Here is a 13,845-nt window from a genome sequence, read left to right as displayed (position 1 = left end):
CTGAGCAGAAAACAGATTCTTCATCATGGCTGTATCCTCATGTGGCTCATTTCCATACCGACATTTCTGGTGGCTGTTCCTGATTGGCCTAGATTAAGTCACATGCCAGTGTCCTATCTATAAAGGGGGCAGGGAAATGAGTTCTGGCTTCTAACTTTGAGAATGAGAGGAAGGGGTTAATTGTCTAAGATTGATTTCCTGGGGGCTGGTATCCCAGAAAGGGAGTTGACCTCATTCCTGGCAAATGATTTAGGAACTGAACATTTTTCCTCAAAATTGGCAACAGCCCATTGCTTGAGGTAATCATCTTAGGGAGAGTGCTGCGGTAGTGAGTGAGTCAGGTCTGTGAGCCTGGATAATTCTGTGGACCCTAGGCTTGATCTTGATTATGCCAAGGGATGGCTTGATGCCTCTGCTGGTGCTAACTTACATGCCTATGGTCCAAGTAACAAGAACCTTCTTTGAAAGTTTGACGGTTTGTCCTTGCTAAATCCTAGTAAACTACTCTCAGATATAAAGAACCATGGGAAACAGATTTCATACTGTCTTTGTGAGTCTTGGGCTTCCCTTGTGGCTCAGAGGTTAAAGTGTCTGCCTGTAATATGGGAGACCTGGGTTCAATGGCAACCCCTGGAGAAGGAAATGGCAACCCACTCCAGTATTCTTGCCTAGAGAATCCCATGGATGGAGGAGCCTGGTGGGCTACAGTCCACAGGTCTCAAAGAGTCGGACATGACTGAGCAACTTCACTTCACTTTTGTGAGTCTTACTAAAAATGCTGTCCTAGAAGGTGTAATGTCTTTTATTTCTGATCATTTGCCTCTGGTTTCTGTGTAGGTTGACAAGGTTCATTACTGCTACAGAAAGATGATGAGCAGCCCCAGGCTTAACAACTTTCCACTGCAGATAAATAAACCAATCTATAATTCAATTTTATTTCTTTATATTGAGACAAATGCTAATTTTACTTATAAATAGTTTTCTAGGGTTATGAGATTTTTATAAGTGGTTATTAAGTTGAGATTCTTGATACCTCACAACATTTACTTCAAAATTTAGAAGATAAAAGGACAGAGAAAAAATACACTAAAGATACAAAAAAATAAAGGTTCTCTGGTTCACGTTCAGTGTTGTTCAGCCTCATTTTTGAAGGAGATGGATCAATCTGTCATCAATCATTGTACAGAAATTTGTTATAAGAACCTTGACTATGGCTGCTCAGTCTGAGAGAGATGGTGGCCATGTTCAATCCTTTACAAAATGGGATGAGCCTGGCTATAGCACTATAGTCTCTGCTATTTTAATACTCCATGTGTCTGTCTATATGTATTTAGATGTATTTCGAGTCCAATTTTGTGTTTAAGCTTTTGTGATTTGCTGTGGTGGAGTGAAATAAAGAAGAAATAGAGACAGATGCAGAAATGTCTGTGAGTGGTTCAAATGATGGATTTCTCAGTGGAGCAATTTGAACTGGTGGCTATGGGTTGTATGTTAGTGTTCAAATATCCTCAATATTACCAGCTTGTGACTTAACACTTTTAATTACTTAACGCTTAGATATAGTTCATATTCATATAACTATAGTCTGAATGTTGATTGCCTAAAGTTTGGGTTTGTACTTGATTCACATTCCCAAATGCTTACGGGGATTCCTGGAGTAAATACTACATTTGATACTTATTAACAACATATGCTTTAAAAAATACTTTTATTGAGATTGAATTTAATCCTAAAAATATATGTAGCATATTATTATATATAAAACATTTTAAATAGCATTATATTATGCATATAATTTTAGGCTTTTATAGTCAGCATTATTTTTTAAATGTGCTTATAATTTTATATATAAAATTCATTTTTTATAGATTTGTAGTATTTCAGCAAAAGCAGCAGAAGACAATGGCAACCCACTCCAGTACTCTTGCCTGGAAAATCCCATGGATGGAGGAGCCTGGTGGGCTGCAGTCCATGGGGTCACTAGGAGTCGGACATGACTGAGTGACTTCACTCTCACTTTTCACTTTCATGCATTGGAGAGGGAAATGGAAACCCAATCCAGTGTTCTTGCCTGGACAATCTCAGGGATGGGGGAGCCTGGTGGGCTGCTGTCTGTGGGGTCACACAGAGTCAGACATAACTGATGTGACTTAGGAGCAGCAGCATGGTTTGGGATGCTACAAATGTATATTCATTCTTCAGTTGATGTAAATTTAGATTGTTTCTGACTTCTGTCAAAAAAAAAACCTCTTAAAAATGTGTGTCTTAGGCAAGTTTCTTTCTTGAATATATAGTTAAGAATGGAATTGCTGGGTCTTCAGCCTAGCAATGGTCATTTTTTTTTCTAAGATGTTTGCACCAAAGTATAAGCATCACTATGAACAAAGCTAGTGGAGGTGATGGCATTCCAGTTGAGTTATTTCAAATCCTGAAAGATGATGCTGTGAAAGTGCTGCACTCAATATGCCAGCAAATTTGGAAAACTCAGCAGTGGCCACAGGACTGGAAAAGGTCAGTTTTCATTCCAATCCCAAAGAAAGGCAATGCCAGAGAATGCTCAAACTACTGCACAATTGCACTCATTTCACACGCTAGTAAAGTAATGCTCAAAATTCTCCAAGCCAGGCTTCAGCAATATGTGAACCATGAACTTCCTGATGTTCAAGCTGGTTTTAGAAAAGGCAGAGGAACCAGAGATCAAATTGCCAACATCCACTGGATCATAGAAAAAGCAAGAGAGTTCCAGAAAAAACATCTATTTCTGCTTTATTGACTATGCCAAAGCCTTTGACTGTGTGGATCACAATAAACTGTGGAAAATTCTGAAAGAGATGGGAATACTAGACCACCTGATCTGCCTCTTGAGAAATTTGTATGCAGGTCAGGAAGCAACAGTTAGAACTGGACATGGAACAACAGACTGGTTCCAAATAGGAAAAGGAGTATGTCAAGGCTGTATATTGTCACCCTGCTTATTTAACTTATATGCAGAGTACATCATGAGAAGCGCTGGATTGGAAGAAACACAAGCTGAAATCAAGATTGCCAGGAGAAATATCAATAACCTCAGATATGACACCACCCTTATGGCAGAAAGTGAAGAGGAACTCAAAAGCCTCTTGATGAAAGTGAAAGTGGAGAGTGAAAAAGTTGGCTTAAAGCTCAACATTCAGAAAACGAAGATCATGGCATCTGGTCCCATCACTTCATGGGAAATAGATGGGGAAACAGTGGAAACAGTGTCAGACTTTATTTTTTTGGGCTCCAAAATCACAGCAGATGGTGACTGCAGCCATGAAATTAAAAGACGCTTACTCCTTGGAAGGAAAGTTATGACCAACTGAGATAGCATGTTCAAAAGCAGAGACATTACTTTGCCAACAAAGGTCCATCTAGTCAAGGCTATGGTTTTTCCTGTGGTCATGTATGGATGTGAGAGTTGGACTGTGAAGAAGGCTGAGAGCCGAAGAATTGATGCTTTTGAACTGTGGTGTTGGAGAAGACTCTTGAGAGTCCCTTGGACTGCAAGGAGATCCAAGCAGTCCATTCTGAAGGAGATCAGCCCTGGGATTTCTTTGGAAGAAATGATGCTAAAGCTTTAACTGCAGTAGTTTGGCCACCTCATGCGAAGAGTTGACTCATTGGAAAAGACTCTGATGCTGGGAGGGATTGGAGGCAAGAGGAGAAGGGGACGACAGAGGATGAGATGGCTGGATGGCATCACTGACTTGATGGATGTGAGTCTGAGTGAACTCCGGGAGTTGGTGATGGACAGGGAGGCCTGGCGTGCTACGATTCATGGTGTCACAAACAGTCGGACACGACTGAGCAACTGAACTGAACTGATGCTCATATCAGAGTATGAGATTACCTCTCATCCCCTGTTTTACATTTTTCAGGATTAGATTTAAAATTTTTTGTTCACCTGACTACCATTGAAGCTCAGTATTTTCCATATGTCTATTTGGTCATTTGAATTTCTTTTAAAAATCACTTTGCATAAAAACTTTTCTTGGGCTGTTGTCTTTGTGTTATTATTTTCATAAATTCTTTATAGTCTATATTTATATTTGTTTCTGCTTATATGACTTAGAGCTATTTTTTCATAGTCTTTAGTATGTCTTGGCATTATTTTAAAAATAGTAATGTTTAGTTTTACAACTTTTACTGGATGGTTTGCTTAAGAAATCCACTTGCAAGACTTCTGGTTTAGTGGTAAGGGCCTAAAGTCAGCTTTTACTCATTCTCCTGAAAAACATGCAGAATATTGAGAAATAAATTCTTTCTGTACTTCATTCAGTGAAACTAGAACAAAATTGAAACACAGACCAAAATAAAGATCAAAATGGAACCAAATAATGGTGAATATCAAGCTGGATGTGCAAGAGGAAGAGAGCATATACTTGTGGTTACAAGCAGAAGATGCAAAGAAAATATTTCAAAATGAGGAACCTATCACAAAATGGAATATCTAAAGCTGTCTTTATAGTGGTGGGAATTGTATGCAGAGATTAGGTTTGGAGTTTCCCTGTGACTAATTGTGACTGAAAAAGGAACAACAGAGACTGACTACAGTTTTAAAACATAGTCTGTCAATAGGGATGGGTACAGAAGGTACACTGTAGTCTGAGAAAAGTTAAAGGTTGAAAGAACATACGCAAAACTGGGCCATAATGGGAATTCCAATTAAAAGGAAAGTGAGATCTGCCCTACACCATGAATCTCATGCAGATAGCTTGAGAGGAAGAACTTGCCTCCTAAAATGGTGAATTAAAAAAAAAAAAAATCTGTCACAGGATACAGTCAAAGATATAAGAAAAATGAGTAAAGAAACAGTAGCAACATTTGCTGAGTGAAAAGTATCACTCCACAGAGATATACTACTACCAAGCTAATAGAAATTGTGGTCAAACACTTCTTAATTAAACAATTGCATATATGAAATAGCTGAGTCTATGAAATGAGAGATTTAAGTATATATGGAAGAAAGGGATGATGAGACAAAAGAAAAGATAAAATTTTACCTGGCAGAAATCAAGTGAAGGGAAAGAAAAAAAATAATTACAGAAATAGAAAAATTGGAAGCAGTCTGTTTGGAAGAGAACATAGAGGACAGGAATAAAAGAGTAAGAAGAATAGAAAACTAGGATAGAATTGAGATAGAAAATGATGGATATTGAAGATAAGTAAAGGGAATTGGAAACACATGTTCCTCAAAGAAGAGAAATAAGGCAAAACAACCATTTACTAAAACTTTATAGAAATAAATGATGATCTCACAACTTAGAAGGACATGCTATGTCTCTGGAAAAACTGATAAAACAATATCTACAATAACAATTTAATAAACAGCTAAGTACATAATTTTTATATAAAATTTATTTTTATATAGGCAAACAATTATTTAAAAAACAAGATTGAAGAAAAGACTGATTTACATTAATTTCAACAAAAGCAAAAATAAAATAGGAATATATTTAATAAGTGTGTAGGATCTAGATGAAGACAATTTTTAAATTCTCTGGAAGGAGCCATAATGACAGAATTAACATAAAATAGGAACATCCATAGTTCTCCAGAGGTAATCTATATACTTTATGCAATCTGTAAAGAAAATGAAGATAACAAAACTACAACCAGCTAATAATAATGTTAATGTAAAAATATTGTAAAGTAAAATAAAAATAATAAAAAAATGGTAAGAAAAAAAATTCAAGATTTATAAGAAAGTACTAGAGATGAATAATGAGAGGGAACTAGGTCTGCTAGATGTTTATATAAAATTGGCATATGAGTAGAGACAGATTGATGGGATCAAATTAAATATATCAGAAGTAGAATCAAATACATACCACTATTTATTTCATAATTAAAGTAACATTTCAAAACACCAGGGATAAAAGAGTGATGTCAGTACAAGTTTGGGAACAATTGATAGACATCTGAAAAAAGTGCAAGCTGGATTTATACCTTATTACAAATTAAATCAATATGAATCAAAGATCAATGGTTAAAAAACATTTGGTTAACTTGACCAAGCTATGGGAATGTTAAGGAGTAATAGATGAAGAAAATGTTTCTAAGTACCTCATTAAACTCAGAAAATACAAGTGATAAATTAGACTGCATAAAACATAAAAATTCAGCATAAGGAAGCCCCAAAGAATCGAAACCAAAGAATAAACAGGAAAAATTCTTGAAATTCATTTAGCAAAATGATGAGTGTGCCAACTTTCTCAATAAATAAGCATCCCTTTGCATTGATAAGAAAATGACACCATAGAAAAATGAAGAACAAACAGAATTCCTAAAAAAGAAAATATGAAATGTTCTTAAATGAAAAAGATGCTCAACCTAATTAATAAGAGAAGCCGTTGACATATAGCAAAGTGTTTGGTAGTATTCAGTTGGTGAGAATGTGAGGAAACAAACTCATATTATGCTTAAAGAAGTGTGAATTGCATCCCTACAGACTCTGTCTAAAGGGATAGTTAAAATATTTATCAAAAGTATCATAATTATATATCTATATTCACCTGCATACAAAAAGATTGGCAACAGACTGAATCCCATCAGTAGTGGAGTGGTTAAATACATGTAAATATATCTACATAATAAAGTAGTGTGTAAGAATTTTTTCATCTTTGAGGCATAATTGACAATTTTAAGATTTAGAGTGTACATCACATTAATTTTATATGCATATACACTGTGAAAGGATTCCTCTATCTAATTACCACAACCTCTAGAAATTTGTTGAGAATATTTAAGTTCTACTCTTAGCCAATTTCAATTGAATAGTGTTATCAGTGTTATCAACTTAGTCACTATGCTTTCCATTATATCGTCAAATCTTATTCATTTTACAGCTGAAAGTTTGTAGCATTTTACCAACCTCAACTTATTTCCCAACTCCTAGCCTTTGACAACCACTCTCCTATTTTGCTTATGAGTTTTACTATTTTTTAAGGTTCCACATATAAGTGATACCATACAATATTAGTCTTTCTCTGACTTATTTCACTTAACAGAGCATCCTCAAGTATCTCCATGTTGAAAAAGGCAGAGTTTCCTTCTTTCTCATGACTGAATAAGATTTCATTGTATATATATTCCATATCTTTATTCATTGACAGACACTTAGGTTGTTCTCCATATCTTCACTGCCATTTTGAGTGCTCTGTAGCTTTTAAAAACAGGAATAGATACAAAATAAGTAAAGTAATTCCTCATTTAAAAAAAAGACTATCTGTAATTTAAAATAGCAGCAATAATCTAACACAAGTAAGTCTTAAAGAAGAAAATAGCAAAGATACTGATATTAGTTTCACCTAGTTTGTTCATCACCTACCTACCACGTTCCACACCCAGCCTCTGTCAACCACAAATCTGTTCAGTGTATCTATGAGTCAATGAATTTTTTTTCTTGATTTCACACACATTTGTCTTCTAGCTTCTTTCACTTAGGCATAATGCCCTCAAAGTCCATCCATGTTGTTGCAAATGGCATGATTTCCTTCTTTTTATGGTAGAATAATACTCTTCTGTATGTATGCATGTACACCATATTTTCCCTATATATTCACCCATCAGTGGATGTTTGTTTCCATGTTTTGGCTATTGTAAATAATGATGCAGTGAACTTGACATGCTTAAATCTTTTTCAAGTTAGTGTTTTCATTTTCTTTAGATAAATACTCAGAAGTGGAATTTCTCAATCATATGATATTTATGCTTTTAATTTTGTGAGGAACTTTCATACTCTTTTCCATAGTAGATGCATCAATTCACATCCCCACCAACAATGTGCAAGGCTTCCCTTTTCACCACATCTTTGTCAAGGTTTGTTGTTTGTTGTCTTTTTGATAACAACCATTTTGACAGGTGGGAGGAGGCATCTCATTGTCATTTTGATTTGCATTTCTCTAATTAGTGTTGTTGAACAACCTTCTCACGTGTCTATGTTTTCTCAGAAAACATTTTAATGATAACTTTTCAGCTTTGGTCTTCTAGGACAAGGCAAGTCATAAAAATCTGAGTCCTCAAACTTAAACTGTGGTTACTAATTCTCTTTGGGGTCTCTCTCTTCCCTCCCTTTCCCTCTGTCCTTTCTTCCATTTTCTTTTTTACTCTTTTTTTCCTTTCTATTTTTCTTTCCCCTTCCACCTTCATTATTTCCTTTTCACTCAGAGCACCAACATAGAAACTGATTCCCCAACATAGAAACTTCTTTGTCATCCTTTGCTTGATAAATTTATTCTTCCCTAACCCTTGTAGCTCAGTCAGTAAAGAATCTGCCTGCAGTGCAGGAGACCCGGGTTTGATCCCTGGGTTGGGAAGATCCCCTGGAGAAGGAAATGGCAACCCACTCCAGTATCCTTGCCTGCAAAATCTCATGGACAGAGGAGCCTGGTGGGCTGCAGTCCATGGGGTGGCAAAGAGTCGGGCATGACTGAGCGACTAACACTAACCTTTCACTGAGTATGTAGGCCTTTGCATTCCTCACATAAAGTAAGCATTTTGATTCCCTACTTCCTTCTTTCCAAAGGCCATAGATTTGTTCATCTTTCTCTGCAGTAGTTACTCCCAAACCTTTCATTACTGCTTGAGGTCTAACGTCACTCTTGTGTTCAGCTTCTACTTAAATTTTGTGGCTCTGGGGACTTTCCTTTCTCTTTTTGAGCTTGGCTTTTCAAAGCATATTTATTACACCTTAGCCAGTGTTTCCAGGTTTTTGATAGAGCAAGGTCTTAGTTTATCTAGTTTGCCAAACAGTGAAAAGTAGTTGTAAACATGATATCTTTGAAGTGAGCTAATGATGTTAGCTTTGAGTCTAACACTCTAAAACATTTGTGTGTTGTCTTTTTAAAACAGTTGTACTAACTTACCCTTAATGTATTTTATTCAGCTCTGTTTTAACTTCATATTCCTTGACATTGTGTTTATTTACTCACATTGTTTTGATCTCATATTTAAAGAATCTTGAATTTTAGTTATGTGTTTTTAGTCTTTTGTTTTAATAATTTGATAAAACCATATAAAATTCAAGCTATAAGCTATATAAAGCTATATAAGCCATATTAAATTCAAGTAGATATCTTGATTCTACTCTGGAAGTGATGCTGCACTGTATTAAACTTTAAGTTCAAGTTGCAGCCTTTTTCTCTTGGAACTATTCATATTCATAACTTTGCTTTATGCCAAAGTACAAGTTTTAATGAGAGAATCTTAATCTGAATTCAGTTCAGTTCAGTTGCTCAGTTGTGTCCGACTCTTTGTGACCCCATGAATTGCAGCACACCAGGCCTCCCTGTCCATCACCAACTCTCGGAGTTTACCCAAACTCATGTGCATCGAGTTGGTGATGCCATCTAGCCATCTCATCTTGTCATCTCCTTCTCCTGCCCCCAATCCCTCCCAGCATCAGGGTCTTTTCCAATGAGTCAACTCTTCGCATGAGGTGGCCAAAGTACTGGAGTTTCAGCTTCAGCATCAGTCCTTTCAGTGAACACCCAGGACTGGTTGGATCTCCTTGCAGTCCAAGGGACTCTCAAGAGTCTTCTCCAGCACCACAGTTCAAAAGCATCAATTCTTTGGCGCTCAGCTTAGCCTAATATTATTAATGTACTCAACTAGAGAGATTTACATAGGGTCAGTTAAAAAGAATAAAACTGTTATATCATGGTGCATAATTTGTAGCTTTTGATAGCACTGGAAAATAACATTAAATCAGTTCCTTAAATATTTCTAAATTTATAACTGTGTTCTATAGTAAAGCTATTTGAATAAGGAAAAATTACTTTTAGTATAAATTCAATGTGTAACAGTCAGATCAGATCAGATCAGATCAGTCACTCAGTCGTGTCCGACTCTTTGCGACTCCATGAATCGCAGCACGCCAGGCCTCCCTGTCCATCACCAACTCCCGGAGTTCACTGAGACTCATGTCCATCGAGTCAGTGATGCCATCCAGCCATCTCATCCTCTGTCATCCCCTTCTCCTCTTGCCTCCAATCCCTCCCAGCATCAGAGTCTTTTCCATTGCAAACTTATATTACACAGTTACACTGACTGTATGTGGGCATTGTTTGAATTATTTTACATACGTTTACTTATTTAGCACACATAACAGCTGCCCCATGAAGCCGATATTATTAATCTTCCAAATTTACAGTTGTGAACACTAAGGATGAAGTAAAGTAGCTTGGTCAAGGTCACCTCGCTATTTAAAGTAGAACTGAGAGGCTTACATTGTCTGTATCCACAGCCTAGCACCTTAACCACATTACATTCTTTTCTTTTCTCTTGTTGAAAAACATATTATCTATAATTTATATGATTTAGACTTTACTGAATATAATGTATTGAACAGGTATAGCCAATTTGAATTCTCAGCCTATTTTTGGAGAAAACTTATATTTGTCCTATAGCGAGTTCATGTTCAAACTTGTGATAAAATATCAACTTCCTTAATTCTTTAATGACATCCATATTTTCATTTTACTAAGAGCTTGATAAAACTGTTTCAAAACATGAATTTTAGCTTGGCTTTATTTTTCTTGCTAAGTTTCTTCAAATTTCTTGGTTTGTTTGGATTTTATAAATCCTGTTACTTAGAAAATGTAGATCTAAGAATATATTTTAGATTTATGGGCTTAATATTATAGACTTATAATGAACAGTCGGAGAAGGCAATGGCAACCCACTCCAGTACTCTTGCCTGGGAAATCTCATGGACAGAGGAGCCTGGTAGGCTGCAGTCCATGGGGTCACAAAGAGTCGGACACTTACTGAGCGACTTCACTTTCACTTTTCACTTTCATTCATTGGAGAAGGAAATGGAAACTCACTCCAGTGTTCTTGCCTGGAGAATCCCAGGGACAGGGGAGCCTGGTGGGCTGCAGTCTATGGGGTCTCACAGAGTCGGACAAGACTGAAGTGACTTAGCAGCAGCAGCAGAATGAACAGTAGAGATTATCTTGTATACCCATTTATTTTTAATTAATAGATAAGGCCCAGAGAAATGGACTCTGTATGTAACAGAGCCGGAAACCTCTGTCTTCTGGCTTTTAGCATAAGGAAAAAAAAGAAAAAGCTTTCTTTTAAAATCCCCATAGGAAGGAACGGACTATTGATTTCTGTTCTTTTAACATGGAAACACTTGGTTGTTTCTTTTAGGAAGTTCCAGTTTATTTAGTTGGCCAATGTTTTCCTTAGAATATGCTATCTATTGTTAGAGTGGGCTATAACAAAGGACCTGAAATTCTCAGTGGCTTAATGCCGTTGATTTGATGTTGCTTGCATTATAGTTCAATATTGGGTTGGTGGCTTTATACCAAGTGATCTCTCAGGTGACCTAGCAATATTGCTTCCATCTTGAGGTCATATCTCACCATTTCATGACTTCTAGGTCACTCTGGCATCATTTTGGCAGAATGAGAAGAAAGAGCACAGATAATTAATGAGATGTCAGGGAGTTGGGCCCAGAGTTGGCCTTTATCCCTTCCACTCATGTTGCATTGTCCTGCTTGCATGCAGCAGGATTTAGGTATGGTGTATGGTGGTCTTATCATCTTTCCAGCAAGATATTTAAATGATTTGGTAAATTTGTAACATTATTTAAGCTAATGCTTACATTTACAGACCATACTGTATAAAAACTAATTGTATTTTGTGCTTAGATGCTGAGTTGTGTCTGACTCTTGTGACCTCATGGACTATATCCCACCAGATTCCTCTGTCCATCGAAATTCCCAGGCAAACATACTGGAATGGGTTGCAATTTCCTTCTCCAGGGGGTCTTCCAGACCCAGGGATTGATCCCATGTCTTCTGTTTGGCAGGCGAATTCTTTACCATGAGGGTTACTTGGGAAGCCGCCAAAATATGCAGGGCTTCACGAATTTGCCTGTCATCCTTGTACAGGGGCCATGCTAATCTCTGTATCACTCCAGTTTTATAATATGTCCTTTTAGCACTTCAATAATCCTCTGCACTGTGAGATGCTCAGACTCTTAAAGGTGTGCAGAGATGACAGTCATTTTTTCCATCTTACACTCACTGCAAGGGGAATATTTATTATTACTCTTTGAATTCTTTCTGTTTTACTGAAAAATTTCAGTAATTATTAAGGGAAGCATTGGCAACAATAAGATTTTTTAATGGTATAAATCTGATTTTTAAGAGTTTAACAGAACACAGTAGCAGAAGAGATACAAAATAAGCTAAAATACAATGTGATATGCCAAGGGGGTAGTGTTTTCTAAAGAGATTGATTAATAATAAGACCTAGTGGCTGTGCTTGCTTATTCATTCATGCTTTTACATGTGAAATTCTCTCTTGCTGAAAGGAAGATATTTATTAATTTAATTCATAATTACCCAGTGCTATTAGAAGTTAGAAGGAAAAAATTAAATAGGATGTAATCCATGTAGAATCAATATAGAAAGAAAACCCTTGTGGGGTGAAAGTAAAATCATTTGATGATAATTGTACCTTCTAAAAGCAAAACTTTAATGATGAAATTGAAATGGATTAGACATAGAGAACTTTTAAAAGCAGAGATGATTAAAAACAGAGATTAGTAGCTATTACATGTTTCTCCCCAACCCCAATTGGACATAAAGAACTGAGGGTAGATCTGCATACTTTAAATCTTGGTGCTTTGATCATATCTAAAAAGCCCTCAAAAAGATTCTGAGTCAAATTTTAAACTTCGGTCTAACGTAATAATTTAAGCATTCCTTTAGCAATCTCATATTACTATGTGCAAAGTGTAGCTGAAGTTAGATTTTAATTAGCCAGGTATAATAAATTACTATATTTCTGTACATATATATTTTGGATTTTACTTCTTTTTATACTTACAACTATTGTTAATTTTATTGTATAAATGAAAAGGCTATGGTTCAGAGTTCAAATGATTCATGGTTAGTCACAGAATCAAAAAAGAGAAAACTGGGATCAGATATTACACCTCTTAACTGTTAATCTAGTTCTCAGTCTTCTATCTGCAAGTCTAAAATATGAGGAATTTCTATACTTTATCACTGACTGCTCTCATTGGACAGTGAATTTATATGGGGGTACCTTTCTTATCATGACTATGCTTTGTAATGATGAACTCAGCTTCATATCAAATGGACCTTATCCAATAATACTAATAATATATTACATGAGTCATATAATGAATATCACTGTATATTATATATGAAAGTTGTTAAGACTAAATCCTAAGAATTCTCATCACAAGAAAAAAATATTTAAAAAAATTTGTATCTATGTTAGGTAATGGATATTCACCAAACTTACTGTGGTAATCATTTCATGTCTGTAAGTAAAATCATTATGCCATACACTTTAAGCTTAAACAATCAGCCTTGTCTCAAAAGCTGAACAAACCAAAGAAAAGCTTAAAAACAATCATATAAAGACATATTTTTTTTTCTTTTTCTCAACTGATTGGCCTAACATGCTTTAAAAGAAGTACTCTCATCTTTTTTTACAGCAACATATCAGATATTAGATCATTTGATATTAGATTCACATAGTTCAGTACAGCATCTGAAACACACCAGAAAACTACAGGGCAAACTATTCGTGATGGGACTATCCTACATAATAGGGATAATAATAAACTACAACCTGTATAAAAATGTTTTCCTTTTTTTTTATTTTATTTTATTTTTAAACTTGACAATATTGTATTGGTTTTGCCAACCTCGAAATGAATCCACCACAGGTACACATGTGTTCCCCATCCTGAACCCTCCGCCCTCCTCCCTCCCCATACCATCCCTCTGGGTCGTTCCAGTGCACCAGCCCCAAGCATCCAGTATTGTGCAT

The 13,845-nt window shown here is 36.0% G+C and overlaps 1 pseudogene; it reads right to left on the bottom strand.

Annotated features, from left to right (window-relative positions):
- Window positions 1–11,879: 11,879 nt before the first annotated feature.
- On the bottom strand, window positions 11,880–11,977 carry LOC112448284 (uncharacterized; annotated as a pseudogene).
- Window positions 11,978–13,845: the final 1,868 nt, after the last annotated feature.

Source organism: Bos taurus, chromosome 1 (assembly GCF_002263795.3).
Source record: "Bos taurus isolate L1 Dominette 01449 registration number 42190680 breed Hereford chromosome 1, ARS-UCD2.0, whole genome shotgun sequence".
Taxonomy (NCBI): Eukaryota; Metazoa; Chordata; class Mammalia; order Artiodactyla; family Bovidae; genus Bos; species Bos taurus.
Note: the sequence above shows the minus strand (reverse complement) of the source record. Positions and strands in the feature narration are given on the sequence as shown.